This window comes from Sylvia atricapilla, chromosome 4 (assembly GCF_009819655.1).
Source record: "Sylvia atricapilla isolate bSylAtr1 chromosome 4, bSylAtr1.pri, whole genome shotgun sequence".
NCBI classification, from domain to species: Eukaryota; Metazoa; Chordata; class Aves; order Passeriformes; family Sylviidae; genus Sylvia; species Sylvia atricapilla.
In genome coordinates, this window is record NC_089143.1 from 56,150,343 (window position 1) to 56,173,215 (window position 22,873).

Genomic DNA, 22,873 nt, shown 5'->3' on the forward strand with positions numbered 1-22,873 from the left:
TGCATAGTTATTTGTTGCTGATCTCGAAAGAATTGATCTGCATTTGCTCAAGATTTTGTGTGAAAGAGAAAATACATCCCCCAGAAGCTGCTGGCCTGAAAAATCCTAGTGAAAAATGATATCTTCTAATGAATGAAAAATAATGAAAACATAATGAATGGTAAACAACCTCCTCCAAATTATTTTGGAGGGCTTTACTGCATAAAAAGAGGAAGTAAGATGTTGCTAACACCCACATCTTACTACACAAAAGACAAAAGAGAGATAATGTGGAAGACTGTGAATCCTGTACTTTAATTTAGAAGAAGGGAAGGAAAATACAGGAGGTTATGCATCCCAAAGGTCTTAAAGAAAGGTGGACACACTCAAATATAAAATTTATAAAACTCAGTCATGATTCACAGGAGTCTGAGCTGGCGCAAAGAAATCTTTTTCAAAATCTTTTTATAGGCAATAAGATCAATAAGCGCAATGATTTCTATGAATTGCAAAAGTTTGTTTTCCTCTAAAATTATCAGCAGTTGAATTTTTATAGCGAAGCATTATATTTGGCACCCATTGAATATTTATTAATAGAAACATGGTTTGAGGAGGATAAAACTATTCAGAAATCCAAGTGAAACCTGCGGGAAAAAGTGCCTAAAATATTGAGTAAATATTTTAGCGAATATTTAAAATATTTCAGTCTTCATAAAATGAATTTTTTATTTCCAAAATATTTGAATTTAACACTCCTGAAGTGCAACTTCTCAATCTTTTGCTTTTAAAATGTTATTCTTTATTAAGAATTATCCTTGTATAAACCAAAAAAAGGTCCAGATAACAAGTAACCCATAAATATAGGAAATAACACCCAGATTGAGGGTGAAGGGGAGAGAGGCGGCACAAATTTTACCATATCAGATATTATCAAGTACAAAAGCCCTGCAAAGAAAATACTCTGGGCCTAATAGAAAGTCCTTTGAAGTCAGTGGGAGTCTTTTCATTTACTTCAAAGGGCTTTAGATCAGGCCTTATTACAACAGTATAAATAATGCAGTATGAGCACAGAGAATTGGGACTTGGCACATGGGTGTTATGAAATCTGGAATATTGACTCACTCTACATAAAATTGGTCATAATAAAAATGCTTTGGAAAAACAAATCTCAGATACAATTAATCTAAGTAACAAAATTATTAAAGTTGTTAACTTTAGAGTTAATAATCTTGATTGAGCTGTTAACTTTGGTGGTAGCAGTTTAGCAGACAAAGAAAACATTTAATTTCTGAGTACCCATAGTTTCCATTCTGCTGTACATATTCTTGGAGAAAAAAAAAAGTTTATATAGAAAATTAGGCAGTTTAGGCCAGGTTTTTAAATGCTTATTTTTCTTTTGCATTCTACTTGTAGGTTAGTTTAGCCCTGACTCTCAGATTATTTAATGAGACATTTGTGGAAAAAATTGATCCTTCACATAAGAATGAATTGTACTGTCATACCATAGAACTGAGCACTTTGTCTATTCTTTTACACTTGTCTTTTTGGTGAAATCTTTCAAATATCTGTGTTTTCAATCATTACTTCGTATTTCTCTTCTGTGCTTCTCCTACTTTTAATAGTAACTTAGTTTACTTTTAGCTTTGTTTTCACTATTGCATTTCAGTGCTGTTCTATTTTGCCTTCGTATCAACGCAAATTCCATCAGCTCATAAAGGAGCTGTGATTAAATAATAACTGAGAGTCTCATGAACTATTCATTAGTTCTCTGTATGTCAGAGTCACACTGTGGTACTCCCACAGATGATAATTTGAGAGGCATGGAAGGGGTATAACCTGCACATCACTATCAAATTTAGCAAGTGCAGAGAGAGCAGAATTACAGTTCCTTGATACCTAAGCTGCGCCCTGATTCAGCAAAGCGTTTGAACCCATGTTTAATCTTGTATGTGCACCTTGATTCTATTGAATCATTGCATAATGCAGATTTAAATTCTCTGATGAATATGGAATAAATATATGCTTTAAAACAAAGCATGTGTGTTTAGTTCATTTATAAAATCAGTTTTCCATGGTGAGGTACCTCCTGGAAAAGTCTTTCTCTGATTTTTTTTTAGGAAGCCTTCTTCTTTTGTGTTGCATTTTTGGGGGTTTGGGAGGCTTTAGTTTATTTGTTGGTTTATGTGTTTAGCTTCCTTACTTTTAATATCAGAATATGAATTATAATAGAGATAAATGCTGTCAAGCTAATTTGTACATGTCTCAAGGGTTTGGTAAAGAAAGCCTGACCTTTATTCTAATTTATGCAGGGAGAGTGTCTCAGCTTAGACTGCAATAAAGTTTTCAACCCCTTATGACTCTTCTTATTACCTTTCAAGCTCCTTTAGGGTCCATGTGCTTCACAAATCCTTCCTCACTCCGGATGCCTCACTGGACATCCGTTTGGCTCTCTGCTGTTTTTGACCACTCTCCCTCAGCGTATCCCACTTTGTCTGGATAGACTCTGGTTTCACCTGAATCTACACATTTCCCAAGGGAAGCATATCCTCCCTTGCACTGAATTTCAGCCCATTTCCGTGCCCACTGGCCTGAGACAGATGAAAAGCAGCAGCCACACTTGCCAGGGTTTCTTTATGAGCCAATGCTGACTGGCTAGAGAGAGGACACAAAGTAACACGCATTTTATATCCCAGTTGACAATTCTGACCCTGCTCCATCAAATAAGTAACTGGATCCACATTTATCAATGGGTAATCTAATTTCTCTGGGCACGTTACTGCTTTAAACACCAGAGCTGGGTTGTGCTGCTGAAAAGATGGAAGCACCTGGATGGATGCAGCCCTAATTTAGAGCTCCACTGAACACATACATGTGAATTTGTCTTAGATTTGTTTTGCATGTTTATAACTAAGTATAATTAATATATCTTTACCATTTTGCTCTGAGAAAGACCAAGTTTATTTGAAGCTTATTTTTATTATGAAATAGATATGATTAAATAACGTGTATACTCCTACTTTAAAAAATACTCAAATGGCTTCTCTCTCCTCAGAGAAAAAAGTCCCCTAACCTCCAAACAAAATCAGAAAAATCCTACTTCCCATTGTAAATAGCTGATAATTTCAGTCAACTCTAATCAATTGTAAATTTAAAAAATAGTGCTGATGTTAATTCCTCTTCTGTTTTTTTGTTTACCTTCTCCTTATTCTCTTGTTTTACTTCATCTGTTTGTTTTTACTATTTTCCCTCTGGTCTTTTCTTGTATCTTTTTGAACAAACACTCTCTGTCCTGTCCTTCCTTCTCTTTTCCTACTCATACCCTCCTTTTTTCAACTTCCCTGATTTTATTGCTCTTCCCTTCCACCTCATCTCCTCTAACTCCACAATCTCATTTCAGTAATGGCTGGTATTGCTGCTTTCACTCTCTGCCCACGTATCACAATGGAATCAATTCATCAGGTTTCCTGATTGAAGACTCTCCCATCTCTACAAAAACTTTGGCTTGAAAGTGATACTATGCTGTATCAGCTGTAGTTGTCAAATCCTGGCACCATGACAACCGGTGGCACACTGGTTTTATTCTAAATTTCTGTTCACGGAAAGGAATCTTCATTGCAAGTACTGTGTGTAGGTTTCAGGAAAAAAACAAAAAAACCCTCTGTAACTGTTACTGCAAAAATGTTAAGTGCAACTTCATTCATGTGATACGTTCAGGTAATAATAGATTAAGTACTTCAATATGTAAAAATACGAGGGACATTTTACAGAAGATGACTCTCATGCTTCCTGTTTTTGGATAGTAATGCCCAGGAATTCAACTGTCTCTCTGTGCCAATTTTCAGAGTGTAGTGGGTTTTTTTTTGGTGGCAGCAGATTTGTTGGGTTTTTTTGTGTGGTTTTTTTTTTTTTTTTTTTTTTTAATCCTGTCACCAGAGTACAAAATAAACTCTATTGATAACAACAACAACAACAAATTCTTCAGCTAATCACATGCATCCAGGAGCTCAGGGTAAATAGTCAAGGATGAATACCTTGATAAAATGAGGACTTATCATGGCTGTTAATTTTCCCCCAGAATGAATTCTGAAGCTGTGAGTGGCAAAATTAAGAAATAACAAAGAAAACTATAAAGCAACACATTAAAAGATTCCACACATTTTTCAGTAGAGCCTAACAGCATTAACACTTATGGTTAATGCAGGTCTGTGTCCTGCACATCTGTCACAATGAAAACCTCATCTTGTGTTCCACATGTGACTTCTGTGTTCCACAAGGTGATTTCATAGATCACTCTCACATCCCATAAAAACCAAGATCCTGCTACTCCTTTCAGCTGCTCCACTGCTCCTTTTCTGTTCATCAAAGGATGAACAGGAGAACACAAATTGATGAGGTCCCATTACCATTAACCTCTGTAGCCCCTTTACACCTAATAACCACTACACTTTGGAAGAGGGGGATTTTTGGTCCAAAACAGTTTAGAACTCTTTCAGTCCATTTTTTTTTCCCCTGCTATCTCCATCTTCAATAGGAGTAAATCAGTTTTGAGCAAGGAACCTGTGTCTGACAGTACTGGCACAGGCGCTATTTTAAACTCCCTTTATTCTTCAAAACATGTAGAGGTTAATTAGCCTTTACGGCTGATTAAAATTGGATATGTTACGAGAGGGCCACGATTAAAGAGCATATGAAGAAATTTGTGACTGACAGGACAATCTTCCATGACAACATTTATTCTTACACATTTAGTTGTCCTCCTGACACCGTGTTTAGAGCTCAGGTTAAACATTGCATATCTCATCAGGAACTGGATGTTTGGCATGTTGTGCAAGAACGTTGAAGTTTAGGAGCTAATGGCATCCATCTACTCCATTTCCCCTCACTTTTACATAAACAAAAGATTCTCCCATTTTGTTCTTGCACCGACTCAAGCTTCTAGATCTGGAAAGACTGTATTACTGTAGTTCTACTAATTGTGCTTTGTTAGCCTGGCAAAATGTGACAGAACTGAGTTTATGAAAAGTGCCTGAGGTAAAATCTGAGCACACTTTATAATAATAATAATAGTAACAACTGATTAATATTATATAACTTTTATTCATCTCATCCTCTAGCGAGAAAAAAGAAACCCAAACTGATTGCCTTATATCTTCTCAGACAGGGCTCTTTCCCCACTTTATTATTTCACTTCAGTGGAAGGCAACAATCTCCAAAGAGCAAAGTGCTTAGAGAGCCAACATCCTAAATAAGTATAATGTATTTATTCTATAAAGGATATTAAAGAGTGCTGTGGCACTCTTTCTGAGAGGGGTAAGCAAGAACACTGTGGCAAAACAGCTTAAATTGAAAGCTGGGAAAGATTATTGCCTGTGGCTTTGTTGAGGGAGGTGCTTTTTGAGCTCTCCAAAATGATGGAGTGTAACTATATGGATAGAAATACATACAGAGATATGGAACATGGAAAACATCGACAAACACAGCTGTACTAGTTCTGCTCACAGGTACAATCCTGTTTTCTGTCTCCAGCAAAACATATATGACACTTGCCTGCTCTTGACCACATGCAGAGCAGGGCTTTTCCTGGTGTAGTCTGTCTCTCTGGTTGGAAAGGTCTTTGAGGTTTTTTTCTTCCAAGCCTTTCATTCTGTCTGTCCTGTAATTCCTGACAACCTCTTTCAGTAACAAGGTCCTTTGGAAGGATGTTGAGCAGGTAATTGTACAACCTGTTGCCTGAACACCTCCTTTAATTGGTGGCTTTGCTGCCCTCGTTTGATACTTCTGATGCTTATACTGGAAGAGGGTGAATTATCAATCCTCCTCTGTCCTCAGTATGTTATTCACAGTTTTGTATCCAACATATCTTCAGTTGTCTCTTGCCCTGGGTGGAGAAATTTAGTCTACTAGCTGGTCATTTCCTTGCTTGATAGCTGCTCCAGGATTTCAGTATCCCTTGCTATCTTTCTTAGGCTTTGTCCAATTTCCAAATTTTATTTAAAAGGTATGAGAACCGTGGATACATATGGTGACATAATTATCTTTCCTGGTCCAGTAAACAATTGTCAAGAGGATTATCATAATTTAAGTGTTTCCAAAAATTACCAGAATTTTCACTTCAGAACAAACTCCCAATTCCTGAACAAAGAACATCAGATACCTGCCATTTTGTCTATTGTGACCCAGTTAGATGAAAGTTACAATCAGAGCTCTATCCTTGGAAAAAGTCTGGGAGATGAGCTCCATTTTTAGTCTTTTTTTCTTCAGATCTCAGATCTGTTAATTAATGATTTCTAGGAAATAAACTGGAGATTACAATGTCCATGAACACTACTAACCTGACAATATCTTTCAATGGCAGCTGATCATGGACCAAATTTGTATCCATTTCCTGACAGAAGAGGATTGTGTAGGCTATTAATATTTCTCTCTCTCTCCAATTATCTTTTCAATCCACCTTTCCCTGGAGCATAAATTTTTGCCAGGTCATTGATACTGTTCTGCAGAAAGTAGTACAGAAAAAAAGATTGTACTTAGTATCCTGATAATTGGTTAGCACAAGAATTCACAGTGATTTGTGTCATAATCTTTCTAATTTACACCTCCTACCAGCCTCTGATTGCTTGTAAAATCTCCAGTCATTTTTTTCAGCCACTTTAAATAACTTTAATTTCAGCCTGCAGACACGAAGGTGGCATACCTGTAACAGAAATTCCAGACTTTTAATGAAAATGCTTTTTGACATAAAGACAATGTGTTATTTTGGGTAAGTAGCAGGCATATGAAGATCAAAAATTTGGGATAGAATCAGAAATGCACAAAGCATATATGTGTAATGTAATTTTTCCTAACTTAGACTTCAATCAGATTATTTGCATGCTAAGTACCTTGAAGATGAACCACCTTTGGATTTTGATTTGCCCTTGGGTTGAAAATGCAATCACTTTGTTACCATGTACAAAATCATTATATGGTGGAGGACACTTAAAAAACTAGAGCCCCCAAATGAAAAAAGTGGATGTGGAAGTCAAGCTTATTTTCTCTTATTTTTCGTAAGTAGAGATGCTTTAATCTTTAGATTAAAGAATTAAATTTCTTCATAGTAGCTTGTGTGAGGCTATGTTTGGGATTTGGGCTGAAAATTGAGCCCTGGTCTCCTCGGGATGGCTAAGCACTTGGGAAATACTGAAGGAATTTTTTATATATTGGTTGCATGCACCGCTTTTGCTTTACTTATTAAAGTATCTTTATCTCAATCCACGAGTTTTCTCACTTTTGCCCTTCTGATCCTATCCCCCATCATGTGTGGTGGGAAATGAAGTAGCAGATGTGTGGTGATTAGTTGCCAGATGACACCTTCTTATTCCTTACCTTTCTGAAGAGGGAAAGGAGTTAGAGCTTTCTTTATGTTATGATTATTATTAGGAGTATTTTATTAATCCATCTATTTTTAGCCACAGTTCAACAAAGTATGATGCAGTCATTAGCCAGTGATAGGAATTTTCTACATTTTTTCTGCACTTCAGCAGTGAAGTGAACTTGGCACAAATGCTCCTTCCCTTAATGCTTGATTTTCCTCATAAGAGAACTGGAAGATGATCCTTGTGACCTTTTTGAACAGAAGAAACATTAAATAACATCAAGTGGCTATTTGCAGTCTGACAATTTTATTAACTTTATCCTCTCTGTCTCCTGCTATCTTCAAATCAAATTGGCCTCTATGGGGCACTGCTAGAATTTCTATTGGAAATCAGAGTTTGGAAGAGATCAGCCAGACATCCACCAAGAGGTAAAGCAGAGAGAAAGATAGAAACAAATCACTGAAAGCAATTCACATTATTGAGATGGTTTGAATTTTGGTCACATCTGCATAGCTCTGTTGGCAAGGGAAAAGAATTGTTCCCATGAAATATCTTTGAACTGAGGGGAAATAACTACTTCTTTTATTTTGATGAAACAATGTTTTTTAAGAAAATCGTGGGACTGGGACTTGTGACTGAAGGTTTGGGCTTGGCCCTACCCTCAGCCTTTAACTGGCCCTAGATAAGTCCAGCATCTGAAGCTCAGTTTTTCCCCCTGTAGGAATTCTTACCTTCAAATGCATCTTAAGGATTGGTGTCCTCATACGTGAAATACTGTCGGGTCCTCTGTTATGGTGTCTGTATATTCAAGTGTCTCTCCTGCCAGCCTTGACACTTTCAAAGCACAAAAGGGTTCATCTGCTGCTCCAGTGTGCTGAAACTCAGTGGACTTGGAAAAAAAAATTCCGTATTCCACAAGAGTACAAGGATGTCTTTACAGTGCCCTCCTCAGGAACTTATCCTGGGATAAATCCAGTTGTTTATTCATGAGGAAAAGTACAGTGCTCTCTTCCTCATATTAGGGATCCTACAAAAACATTTCATCTGTGAGACCAGACAGTAACATTTAAATGACTGGAAGCAATAGAATGTGGTTTTGCAGAGAGGATGAGTTTGCTAAGCCTCCTCTCCACGCAGCACATCTCAGCACATCTGGCACAGCTGTCCAAGGAAGCAGGCTGGGCTGACTCCAGAGCTGATAATGAGTGACTCAAAACCTCCCTGACAGCCGCCCTGACAAAATTTGCTCTGCAGTGATGTAGTCCAACATGGACCAGCCTGGAGCCACTGGGCACAGTGTGGGTGCTAGTGGAGGTGTTTTTCCTGCCACAAGCTGTCATGAGGATGAGCAGACATGAAACCCCAGAAAAATGCTCTAAGATACTGAAACAGATGAAATGGGGATGAAGGAGGGAAGTTTCTTCTGTCTGAGCTGCTTGGGCTTATCTTTAACAGCCTGAATTACTTTTACTGTCATTGTATGAAATGGCAATACATGAGCACAAACCAAGAAATGCTATCAGCTTTTTCTAGTCTTGTAGCTCATTACAATATTGCAAAAAACCCAAGAGATGTGCTCATATGTGTTATTAGTTTTCTGTCACGCTGGCAAGTTACAATTACCTGAAATGTGATAGTTTCCCAAATACAGAGCAATGACACTCAATAAAACAATTAAGTTGCAACTTACGAATGCAGTTGTGCTGGTAATTACTGACTTAACTGCTCAAATTTGCCTAATTATACAATGATTTGCAAGAAATTCCTTAATAATGTAATTAAATTGTGCCAAACCTATGAAGGTGAGCTTTATAACCTGGGGATATTTCCTTGTAGAAAACTTTTTTCCCTGTTGTTTCTCTTATCTCTGACCATTTCTTCCCAACATGAATGATATCAAGGTGAAATCTGCCATACACCGTGTATCTGATTTTGATTTTTTTTGCAATCAATTAATCTGCAGTTCACTTAGCAGAAACCACAGGTCCTTTCCTGGGTATTAAACAGGCTCTTATTCAGGAATAAGTTTAGCCTAGCAGTTATCCATGTTCTGTGTTGTGCTAAGGAGATAAATGAGAAGGGAGAACTGGTGACAACTGCTGTGTAGAAGTCTGAGATTCTTTGCTTCAGTCTTCACTGGCAGTCAGGCTTCCCACATCTCTGAGTCCCTGAGCTCCTAGCTGGGGTTTGGGGGGCAGAAGTCCCTCCCACTATAGCAAAGAGCAGGTCTGAGACCACCTGATGAACCTGAATAGCCACAAGTCTATGGGATCTGAGGGACACACTTGACAACTGGGCCAATGAGAACCTAACAAAATTCAACAAGTCCAAATGCACAGTGCAACACCTGGGCTTTTATCTTCTAATCGGTCTTGTTGGAGGTTTTGTAATTTTTTTTTCCTAGATAGGCTTCTATTGTCCTGTAAAAGACCTGTAAAATGCCAAGCAGTATGTATTTAACTAATTTTCTTGGCTTAAGTAGTGGGAACTCCAAACCTTGATAACCCAGCAGACAAAAATCTGGCTCTTTATTTCAGACTGCGGAGTTCTGCTGGAGATACATGCCTTGAAACCTTTGCAATAAAGAAGTACATGGTCAGAAAGGGCCACCACACTTTGCTGGATAAAGATGATTTCCTGAATATGTGTCACAGTGGTTTGAAAGCGTGAGCCTCTAAAGCAGTTCCTTTGATAGCTCAATCAGCAAGAGTCACATTTTGTGCCTAGGGAGGCTGAGAAGCAGCAACTATGACTCCAAATTTTATGAGGAGTAATCCTGAGACATATTACTCAGGGAATCCTGGAAGTGAAATGGAGCCAGTATTGACATCAGTATTTACTTGTCTAGAAACAGCTCATACTCATCCTTTAGTGGTATTGACACCGTAGCTGGATTTCAGGAGAGGTCCTTTTCTAGGCACAGATTGAGGTACTGTAGCTTTCCTGCTGATTCATGTCTCTGGAGATGGTTTGGAAGGTAAAACATAGGAAACTGACAACTGACACAAGGTGTGCTGACACAAAATCATCTTGGAGGCTCGGTAGCTTCTTTTATTAGACAAATGTTACTCCAAACATAATGTGACCTTAATAAACTGCGAAATCAATTTAGCACCTTTATTGAAGGATTTTAAACAATTCTTAATCTCTAACAGAGATGCCTTTGTCCTAATGCTTCTTCTGAGAGTCACACAGCATTACTGTGTTGGACATAAAAGGTTGCTACAGTATATTCTATTTGCTCTTCTATTCCTACTTCTTTTCCATTGCCAGTGGAGTCTCCTTGTGTGTAAATTACTTTTAAAACAGCTTACAGCACACCTGCTCTGTGAAGTTATTCCCATCCCTTGCTGAGAAAGACATTGAGTTGCCTGAAGCCAGAGCACAGCCCATGCGCTCAGCAAAGACAGAGAAAAATAGAAAAAGGGACAAATTGTAACCAGTGACTAATGCCTCTCTCCCCCTGCATTTTACCCATTGCCTACGAGCTCTGGTTTCTCCTAATTTGTTTTCTACATGTAGCTCCCTCGACGAACCAGTTGTCCCTGGTTCACTCTTGCTGAGGTAACATTCACAAAAATCTCACCTGCAGTTTTCCGTGCACTCGTTCTGTTTTACTGAACGTCTTTGGCAGACTTCTGCTCCCATTACAAAACATCCATTTGTCTTTCCTTTAATGTTTGTGGGCCTATCTGCTGTGTTGGGCGAATGGTTTGCTCCTGTTTTGCTCGGACATCTCTTGCCTTTTGGTGTCCGGGACTGGCTGTAAGCAGCTGTTAACACACAGCTGAGCACAGCGGTGAGACAAAAGACAAGGTTCTCTGGACAGCCAGGGGTCAAAGCTGCGTGTCAGCTCTGAGAGACAGCGATAGCTCATGCGGGCTGCGTGCAGGAGACTGATGTTTCTGAATGGGCATCCCCAGGGCTATTTGTTGCGTTTTCATCACTCTCACCTCCCTTAAGGGGCTCTAAGCCATCACTGCATGGCACACACACTGAGAAGGGCTTATTTAACAGGGGAAATCTCTATCACCCAGATCAGCTGCCAGGCTGTAATCAAGAACTCAGGGAGCCTTGAATTAATGCATTTGATATCTGTACTCTTTTACTTAAACAGATAAGAGACCAAGAGCTTTGGACCTTTAGAGGAAAAAGGACAAGTATTTCCTTTGGTTTACATTAAAAAGAGACAGGGGAACTATTTTATCCTCCTTCCCGCCCCCCCCCCCCTTTCAAAAGGGATATAACATTTCAGGAAATTCAGTCATAAAAGACTAAAATGAACTCACAGAAGAGCTATGTCTGGAATTTGTAAAGTACAAAGGAAAAGGCAATTAGCTACCCAAATCCTATTGAAAGTCAATAGCCTCAAGCCACTTTGAAAATCCCAGCACATAAAACTCGCTAAAAGCAAACTCTGCAGTAAATGTGAGTGAAGTAGGGGAGCAAGGGAAACCCAAATCAAAACACCCCCCAAAACCCCAAAAAACATCCAGAGAACACAGAGAACAGTGGAAATACATGCTGTTGATACAACTATGATGGAAACTGCACATACACTCAGGTTTTTCTTCATTATTGCCTGTAAATCTACCCCGATCACTTAAGAGTGTGTGTCTATAGGTAGCCTGCAAACAACTCCAATGATCGTTTGTGGAAACATGGCAAAATGCTTTTTTTGTAAGGAAACAGCACTCCTGAAAGGGAGTGGCTGTGCGGCTGGACTGCAGCAAAGCAGAGAAGCTTGTCTACCTGATGGTTCTTCCCAGAAATACGCATGTTCTAGCACCCAGATGGTGGTTTTGGGTTTTGTTGTCTTTTTTAATGGGGTCCATCCCCTCCTGTGCTTTAGGACGTAGCAGTTTTTAGCACTATTTTTATCCATCTGTGACACCAGCCGAGTTCCCTTGTTCCCTCAGTTAAAAACCGTGGATTTCGCTGTAGTAGATGGCAGCTGATGTGATTTTGAGGAATGCAGATTTTGACACTAGAGCCTAAATCCTCCATAATCCCTACTCGAAGCACATATGACTTTTGGTGGAGCTGAGCACAAAGGCTTTACTGCTGAATGATGTGCAACCCTCTATTAATTAAATAAGCAAACGTCCACAATCACTTGCCAACACATCGTATTATCACGAGGGGTGTAGGATGTCACTTTTGTGCAGACCATCTGGAAATGTGAGCCGCTGCTTCAGCAGTTATCAAAATCTTTTCTCATGAATTTTAATTTCACTAATAAGTGCTACCGAGTAATGGCTAAGAAAGGGTTTGGTGTGTTTTGTTGGCTGATTCTTTCGGGGTAGGGGGTTCCTATTAGGATGCCTTTCCACTCAGTAAATAGCAGTTCAGTCATAAATCAGCAGAATAGCAGTGCAAAAAATGCTTGAATTAAGATGCAGTCATAAAACCAAATCCCAGTATAAAATAGAGTGGTTGTTTCAGACTTTTAAAAGCTAAATTCACCTGATATTTGAGGGGAGGGGAAGTTTATTGTGGGTCAGAGCAAAAAGGATGCACCTATATTTTTTTGCACTGACTTAGATGATTTGCCTTCTGCCTTTCCTCTTTAGTTCATGCCTTCCTTGGCTATTTAGTGAAGACACACTGCATTTCAACTAATCTGCTTTCTACAAGACTAGGTAGATACGATTTTGTAATTAACCAGAACATAATAAAATCTGCCTTATCATTCGTCATGATTAGTTTAATATTCTATTAAATGAACTTTAAAATGCTGCCAGAAAGCAGAATGCACATCAAATGAATGGTAGAAATGCCTGTGAAACTCAGTTAGTAATATCTGGAATAATAACTTTGCCTTGTGTTAATGGACCATTTTGGATGCTATTATACTCCACAGGTGGTGTCCAGGAACCACTTCACTGACCTTAGCACTTGTTGTTTATTCATGCACCCTGTCTCAGCACTACAGCAATGGCTGTTTCCTTCCTTAATCTTAATGGGAGGCCTGATCCAAGACTTGCTGAGGCCAATGAAAAGCCTCTCATTTATATTCCTGCATTTTGGACCAGGTCCACAATTTACAGCCAGCAAGATAACAAGCATTCCTAGATTACAGAACCATCATTTTGACAATTATGATAACATTTTTGTTATTTTCAAAGCAAGTGACTTTCATGAATTATGGCAGTGATTACAGTATTCAGCTCATAGCTGGGAAATTCTTCTCGCAAAGGAAAAATGTTAGAGCATATCTGATAAGCAACAAAAGAGCGTCCTGGTACACAGCCAGTTTGGTTTTCACAGATCTGTTGAGGAGCTCTGTCACCTGTAGGAGTGTTTAAAGATGTGGCGCTAATTCTTAGCAGTGGTAAACACCCGCAGGACAGTGCTTCCCCCACCATGAAAGAATCCACTGAGCTGTGCAGTCTTATTGAATCACAGGATGGTTAGTGTTGGAAGGGACTTTAGAGATCCTCTAGTTCCAATCTGTTATCAAAGGCAGAGACATGAATAGAAATAATGGATCATGAAAAGAGGACCCTTGGTTTGGAACCAAAGCATGACTGTCAACTGCTTGATATCAGTGTTACCACGTTTGACAATTTTGCAAACAATAATACCATGTTTATTCATCATTTGTTGCAGGAAGAACAAAGAAATATGAGGCTGTGCTCTGACAAGACACAAACCTTACAGTTCACCACACATTATTTTTCTCAATTCATCAGAGAGCCATCCCATGGCACTGTGAAGGACTAGCAGTCCTTTCCTCAACTTTGGGCTCCCAGATTAGTCTTAAAGACCAAGGTATTATCACAGTGTAGAAGAAAGCTCCATAGTAAAAAGGATTTGGGAACTCTGGGCATTTATCCCAGGGACAGTGATGCAGCTTTGTTTTTCAAATGTGATCTGAAACATTCTAAGTCATTAGGAAGTAACGTTTTGTAGCTTTCACTGATTTTTACAGTGCAATTATGAAGCATTTCCATTTTATTATTTTTGACACTTGAGATAGCTTTGTACAATATAAATGATGATAAAAATTATACTAGTAATAAATTAATTCATGCATTTGTACTGTAGTAATACATGGCATCCTGTTGTAGTAAATACTGGACTGATACCATTAAGAAGACTGGTTTCCTCCTGGGGCCTCCACTCTTCAGACAAGCTAGTTGGTGTCAGAACCTCAGCAATTCTGTGTAGTCCTCATCAGATAGGACACTAAGCTTTACTTGTTTCTCTGAATCTTATATTTTCTGAACTGATAAAAATTAGCTACAATCCAGTTAGCTATATTGGTATTTCATTCCAAATGTTAACCTGGCAAGAACCATTTTTCCTGGAAATATATTATGAAAATTGGGCAATATACTATGGTCATCTTTCGGCGTAACAGATCCTGAGCTATGAACAATATAATTTGTTGGAAACATGAAAATTGATATTTAAAAAATGGTATTTGGGTTTGATTTTATGGCTGTGGGGCAGAGATTTGTTTCCTTATTTTCCCATAGCTTGCTTTCATGACATCAAAGGTCACATTAGAGAAATAATGTCTAGAAATAGATGGGCAGTAAGGCTTCAAATGTTTAAGGAGAGAATTGAATGCTGACAATGAATGCTGGATGTGAGATATGAAGACCCTAGTGTTCACAAGAGTTGAAGTGAGAAGGAGTATAATAATTAATTTTCAAAATTCTATTAGGCTTAACTAGCTCAAATTCCAGCTTATGAAGACAATTTTTTCCCGCAGTGGCATTGTGTTTTAAAAATGGCTTATTTTTAGCTGAAGCAATCAACACTTGTGGCTCTGCTGCCACATTTTGTGATGAGGAGCAGAGGTTTGTTGACAGGGAAATCTTGCCGCATGGTTGTCTCCCCAAACTCTGAGAACATGGAGATTTCTGGAATGAGAGGGCCAGGCAGGGCCGCCTCAGAGCTGCAGGTTGTGGAGCATGTGGAGCTTCCTAGGGGGGAAGCCATCCTGTCTCCTGCTTGGCTGTTTGCTCACGAGGAATGTCACCCAACATTCCCAGCTGTGAGCTCTGCCTCACAGATGGTGCCACCCCCATACAGCAGAGAGGCCCAGGAGTGTGACAATAACTCTGCTACATTGGCTGCTGCAGATTAGCTGGTGCTGCCACTTTGCTCAGTATCGTGGCTACCCTTCATATGGTGCAGTGGAATAATCCCTTACCTAACAAATCCCACCAAGTCCAGCCTGAATTGACAAGAGTAAGATCTCCTTGGGTCATTTTCACACAAACTACTGTTACACAATTTTCCATGTGCCACTTATTCTCGTATTTCCTCATGAAGGAGGCAGAATAGCATGATGGAGGTCAGGGTAAAGCTGAAGAAGTAGCTGTTGAACATCTCTCAAAACTTCCAGCCTGGATGGACCCATTTCACCAGCCCCTTGTTTTGGCTCTACAATAGCTAGGGTTATCCAACATTCCCGCTGTCTGGTCACTTGAAGCTCTGCACTTAACAGGGAAGTAAACAGTGCAGTGATTGCTCAGAATTACAAGAACAACTGTATTTTCGACAGACCAAATAAAAATGGCAGTTGTGCTGGGAGATTTTGCTATTATCATCCTGTCAGTCACAGTAAAGCACCTTTTTATCAGGCTTCCCAGACTGAAAGAGAATTGTGGCCTCACCTCTCCCAACTGGCAGACTTAAAACTGAAGCAGCCTTGGCATGTTACATATGTGAGAGATTGAACCATGATAAAGGAGGAGGACAGTTTCCAGCTTGGCAAGCCCTGGAGGCATGCATCTGTTCTCAGCCTGAGCCATCCAGTACCATCTCAAGCTCTGAATACTCCTTCTCCCCTGGCACCACAGGAGAAGCTCATTATGCAGTACTACCCCTTTCCTCAACATGTCCCCCAAGGTACGGAATGAAATGGCCAAGTTACTTTCATTGCAGAGGTAATTATCTGCATTTCATCCAGCAATGAGGCTTTAGCAGAAATACAAATGGAGCAGATTTGGTCTATTGAGCAGGAAAGGGAAAATGATGAAATGTAACAGCTCAATTTTGTTTGATACCCTGCTGCTGTTCCTCCATCTCAGTTTAATTCCAGCCTCAGTATTCCAATATAAACAACTCTGTGGCTTTTGCTACAAATGGAGCCCTTACTGGGGTACTCAGCCGCCTGGAGATAAGGGGTATGAGGTTTTCTAAGACCCTACAGCTGATGTAGGACACAGCATAAGGGTTGTTATGTAACTTCACAAGTGCTGACCCTCATTAACATGATTGTCATTGCACTCAAGACTGCAGCAAAGGCATAATTAGAGTCTAGATTTTAGGCATGGGTTCATAACTGTCATTGCTGATTGCTCCGTGTGCATATTCTGCCTCTTGTGCTCTGCCTTCTCCATGCATCACTCTTCAGCAGGAAATGTTTCCAGTTGCATGAGCAACTGACATTCAGGCACAGCTACATCACATCCTGGGGATAATTTTAAGTCTGTTGTAAAGACCAGGCTTAATCTCTGTGCAAACCGTGGTTCTCCAGGTGTAGATGGCAGGTGGTGTAGGGAGATCCGTGGACGGCCGGACAAGGTACTCTGCAGACCGGAGATAGTCTAGAAACACATGGTTTTATTGCAAGGGTTGTGGGTAAAGAGGGCTGCTTTCAGCCACCAGCCTCAGCTGAAGGGAAGCCCTTAAAGAGAGAGGGAGAGAGAGAGGGCATGAGGTAAGGGAGGTAAGAAGAGTGCCAGGGTCAGGGCGGTAGGAGAAAGGGAGGGAGAAGAAGCAGAGGGAGAGAGCGGGCAAGAGAAGGGGCAAGAGGCAAGAGAGGAAAAAGGGGTGACATGAGAAGAGGCGAAGAGGTAAGAGGTAAGAGAGAGAGGACCTTGTTACAACACATTATATCTCCTTTTGTGATGAATATTCTAATTTACAGTGACCAACCGGCACAAGATACAAAACCTACAAACCTTGCATGCAGCCTATGAGAACTACTAAATTACCATGTCATCCTATATTCTAAACTCTGAAGACTACTCTTCTTATCTACTTTTTCCTTGATGCCTTGGCAGGGTGGAGACGGACTGCATTCTTGGGTCCTTTTGTTTTCTGTCCTTCAACCTATCTCCAGTTAATCACCGTCTTCCTGCCTGCTATGCCTACATCTCAAAGCTGGCCTTCATTTCTATTTCATTCACAGATTTTATATCTCCAGTATTTCTTACCAGACAATCATATCCATAAGCCCTTCCTGTCCCATCTTTCCAACATGTGGAATTGGAAATATATTTTGCATTTTACACCTTGGTTTAGCACTAGTTAGGCCCAGACAGGCCTCCATGTACAGACTGGGATAATATCAAGAGGACACAGCTTTTGGAACCTGTAAACCAGAGTAGACACTCTATAGACAGAGTTTCCTTCACAACAGCCACGTGCCAAGAAGATGATGACAACCTTCTTCTGTTTTCCATCCACAGAGTCTTTCTCTTTAAGCAGAAAAGCTAGAAGACTGTATAACTTTTATGCCCTGTATTTATTTTAAACTACTTTGTTTTGCAAAGCAGGTGAAAAAAATGAAAGCTGTCTTTGTAGTCATAAATCATTCCTTTGAGCATTTAAGGAAAGATGTGTTAATCAAATTTGAAATAAAAGTTTAGTGGCAAGTAACATTTAGCTTTAAAAATATATTTTATAATTAAATTTTATTTTGGCTCTGCTGCGTGCCAGAAAGCATGAAGGAGTGTTTGTTATGCTCTCAGCAGAACTTCCCTGAGGATGACTGTTCTGTACTGGTGGGAGTGAGGGTGAGAGAGAGACAAAGAGTGCAATCCTAAACAGGCTGGGCAATTGCGGATTGACAGCAACCCTGTGGGGAAAGACATGGGGATGGATATTGGTGGCTAAAAAAAAATTAAGATGAGCTGGCACTGTGCACTCACAACACTGGAAGCCAAGTATTTTCTGTGGTTATCAGGTCTACAGAGGTGATTCCCTCCCTTGACTCTGCTCTGCTGGGACTCCCGCTGGAGTCCTGTGAACAGCACAGGAAAGTCATGGACCTGTCAGAGCAGGTCTCAAGGAAGGCCATGATCATCATCAGGGGCCTGCAGCACCTCACCCATGAGGACACTCTGAGGGTTGGGTCTGGATCAGAGAAGGCTCTGTGAAGCCTTATATCAGCCTTTCTGTACCTAGTGGGGGGCTACAAGAAAGGTGGGGAGGATTTCCTAGGGATTGTATCAATAGGATAATGGGGTAATGCTTTAAACCAAAATGGCATGGGTTTAGACTAGACATAAGGAAGAAATTCTTCACTATGAAACTAATGAGACACTGGAACACATCTCCTCCACCGCAGAGAAGTTGTGGAAGACCTATTCCTGGCAGTGTTCATGGTCTTGTTGGATGGGGCTTTGAGAAACCCTCTTAATGTCCCTGTCCATGATCATGGGTATATGAACTAGGTGGTCTTTGAAGGTGCCTTCTAACCCAAACCACTCACTGTGATAGCTTGATGATGATAATTATTCTTCCTGGACCTCAGTAATAAAAGTACAACAGCAGCTGGCATAATAAAACAGCTGTTTTAGTAAAATAGATAGAGGAATGATAGATAGATAGATAGATAGATAGATAGATAGATAGATAGATAGATAGATAGATAGATAGATGAGTGTATATAGCAAGAAAAATTTACCTCCTTTCAGATGCTGGGAACTCTGCTTTTGTGCAACACTGGGCAGACCCTGAATGGATTTTCCAACAGTACAATTGCAGAGCAGATATTTTTGGTTCATGGAGAGAGAGGGTTTTTCTTTCTTGTCCATCAAGCAATTGCATAAAATTTCTTAAAAGCAAACAACTTTATTTCTAAAGGATGTTCAAATTAAAGCTTCTTGCTATGCTGTGAAATAAATTCCCAGTTTCAACCACTCATATTAGGAGGATTAGTAGCAAGTGTGTAACTCCATCAAAGAACCAGGAAATCAGAAATATAACACTGAAGAAGTTTTCCTGATGGAGGAGCCTTAACAATTTAGTATTGAGCTACAGCACCAAAGTTTTTCTCGGCTGCAGTATTTCTTGATTCCCTGTTTTCCTGACTGCCTTCCAGCATAGATTCATGTTTCATTGAATAAAGAATGTAATTGAAATGCATTCCTCAAATCGTTATCCAACCAGCTTCCCAGTGTCAGATATGCACATGCTAAAAGTTGTCACCTTAAAGCTGATCTTTACTGATATCTGTGCGAATGTATTGCCCTGAATAAGGACACAAAGGACAAATCCAGCTCTAAGTGTGATGATGGACAATTGTCAGTGACCACAGTGGGCAACAAGAGCCATTGGTCAACCCAAAGGAATAAGTAATAAGTGAGTCCAAGGGAATAAGCCAAAAGATTATAGGAAAGTTTAAAACAACTTGTTGGGGAGAAAAAGGATAAACACCAAGTCCCCCATCAATAATAATTATCTACTGAAATTTTAATGTTTTAATAGAGTCACTGTAGGTAAAACATTTAGTGAATTCTAAATGTATTTTACACTGAACAAAGTTTTTATTTGATCTGTTGTTTTTATTTCTACTCCCTTTCCCCACATATTATTTCACAAGCAAATTTCGCAGTTGGTTTTTCAAATGGAGCGTATTTCTCGTTTTGGGAACAATGAAAGAAAAAGTCAGGTCAGATGGCTTGGTAGAGTGCAACCTCTTTTTTTCAGAGAGATATGGGAAACCACATACATGAGCAACATGAAGAGAGAAAGAGTGCTCTTCACATGCAAGCCTTATTTGCAAAATCATACTGAGCTATCTCACAAACACAACTACAAAATCTAGGGGCCAGCGGTGTTAATAAGGCACTAAATAAACAAATTACTTAATCTGCACACCTTTTCTAATATATCTTTCTGAAAATCTGCTTTCAGAATTTGTAATCACAGCTGTGAAGACAGAAAGTGCTAAGGAAAATGTAACTCTCACTGACACATGTCACAGGGCAGGGTGTGATAATTTTAAATCACAGCAGTGTAGGATGTAGTCATGGAATAAAAATACAAATCTGATTAGATGCATGCAACAGCTTTGTCTACTTAATATCCAGTCTGAGAAATTAGTGTTCATTCAGGAAACTGGTTTTGTTCCAGCAGTGGGAGTTTTCAATTATTAGAGCTAGATCAGATCCAGGGATAATTTAGTATCAGCACATTTCTGATTGAAGGCTTTGTGCCACAAAGCATCTGACGAGGCTAAGACATTCTTTTCTTATGCTGTTTCCTCACAATTGATTTCTTTCCTTGCTTCACATTTTCACATAATTAATATTTTATCTTTGCTAATTTAATGCCATTCTTTTTTCTGCTTATGTGTAATTTCTTTCCTCTTGGCAAAAATAAAAAAAATATCCTCACTGGTACAATTCACATACAAGAAGACTGATACTGAAAAGGAGGATGGCAGAAAGAGAAAATCTTTTCTTACAATTTGTGGTTCTTCTCAAACTGCTCACATTTCAATAACATCTATTTTGAGTGTCACAAATCTTCCTAATCCTCTGACTGTAGTTAAAATCTTCACAAGTTCAAAGACACAAACAAAGTATCTAAACCAGCAAAAGAAAGGCATTCACATCTAAGACCAGTTAATATATTTTTTGTTTCCACTGCTCTGTCAGTGTGGAGTTGTAATTACAGAGCCTTATTGTCAGCACAGACTGAGTGAAAGTGATGTGCTCCTTAACAGGAGCTGCACCAGAACTGAGACTCCACACTCATAGTTTGGTCTCCGATAGTTGCTCAAAGAACTTTTAAAAGACTTGTGCTGTTGCATCCAGTCCTACTGACTGATGAGAAGACATCCAGCCCAAACTTGCCAAGTGCATTTACTGAAGAAGCAAAAATAATGATGAGAGAAGCGAGGAACATCCCAATCAATCATCAACCCAATTTTGATAGTTGCCTGTTTCCATGCTGTCAGATTAGGGAAGCATTTAGCAAGGGGCTTGTGCATATGAGATGTGCAAATGCAGACTTCCCCTGCACTCTGTGCTGCTCCCCATCATCCTACATAGCCAGTGCAAGGACAGGTTGGACAGTGGGGGCCTGTGCCTGCCCAGCTTTGACCATGCTTGATTTTCCAGCTGCTCTCCTGGCAGCACAGCCCAATCTGCTGTGGAGCTCTGCAGCAAGAATAAGTATCAAGCAGTCTTTAAAAACAGAAGCATTTTACTATGCTGCCAACCTCTACCAGGGTTGTAACTCTGCCACAGAGAGATAGTGGAGGTTAATGGCTAATTGCAGATCATTTTCAATATAAATGTGTGTATGAATATGTATACACACATATTTTCTGGCAAATTTCTAGCTGCTGTTTTCTTTTTATTTTCCCCTTAATCCTTTTCATACAGAAACTACCATGAAGGAGAGGGGTTGAGGGCTAGATGTTCAACCTTGGGAACACCTGAGAGGAAGGAGGTGAATGCTGAAGGGAAGAATGTAATGGAGGATGCACAGAGGGAAGTAAAATACTTAGGCAAGCAAATGATTGAATCAGTGACTGGAACAACCAGGTCTCTGCTGGAGATTAATATGAATGAGATGCTATGCTTCATTGACTGTTTACCTAATTTCTTTAAACATCAGTATTGCTTTTATGTTGCACTTGCCTAACTTAGCTGCAGCTTGGTATTTAATCTATAAAGTCATTATTAGCTGAATGGTGATTGAAAAGCAGCAGGAAGATACTCTGATTATGCCTTAATTATTGCCTTGCACCTGATCTTCACAGAGAACATGTATAGTCCCACCCTCCCCTGTTGCTCTCAGCATCTCGTATCTGAGTCATAACTAATGTTATTGCATGTGTCTAAGAAAAGAACTAAATGTGTTTCCACTGATTTCCAGAATAAGCTGTGAGCCTACAAAGCTTTGTTTGCCTTCCCCTCCTTTCTGGTCCTAGGCATCAAAAGGAGGTATTTGGTTAATGGCTAATTAAACACGTCCATTGAGTAAGACAGAGCTTTGTAAATCCACATCTTCCTCCCTGCATACTGCTTGGAATTAGCTGAAAGTTTTCAATTTGCATTTTGCCAGGTCACCAAGTTTGCATTGACACAACAGGAAACTTCGAAGTCAACTGAGAGAAAGCAAGTGAGCAGGTTCTTAAACCAAGGGATATGAAGCAGAAAAAATCCTCAACTGTCCCTTCAGGTAGAGACTTAAAGATACATCCTTGATAATGAGGTGCCATGCTGGTTTATTAGATCACGTATAATTTAAAATGTAAATCCTAATGAAGGCACAAAGAGCTGCAGAAAGTGAAAGGAGTCAATGGTTTTTTTATTAAAAGAATATGCCATCTGCCTTTCTTATCTCCCAATGAATTTAACATTACCATCTTGGTAATTAGCACTGACAAATAGCATGATCCCAGGAAACCAGACAGCAAGACATAGTGGATTAGTTTTGCATCCCTTGCTGAGCTAGCATGGTGCCACAACTTGGGCCATGTGGCTTTCTGGCAGCGTTATTTTAACTGATTTCAATTCCTACTCATGAGAACACACAAATATGGAGACCAC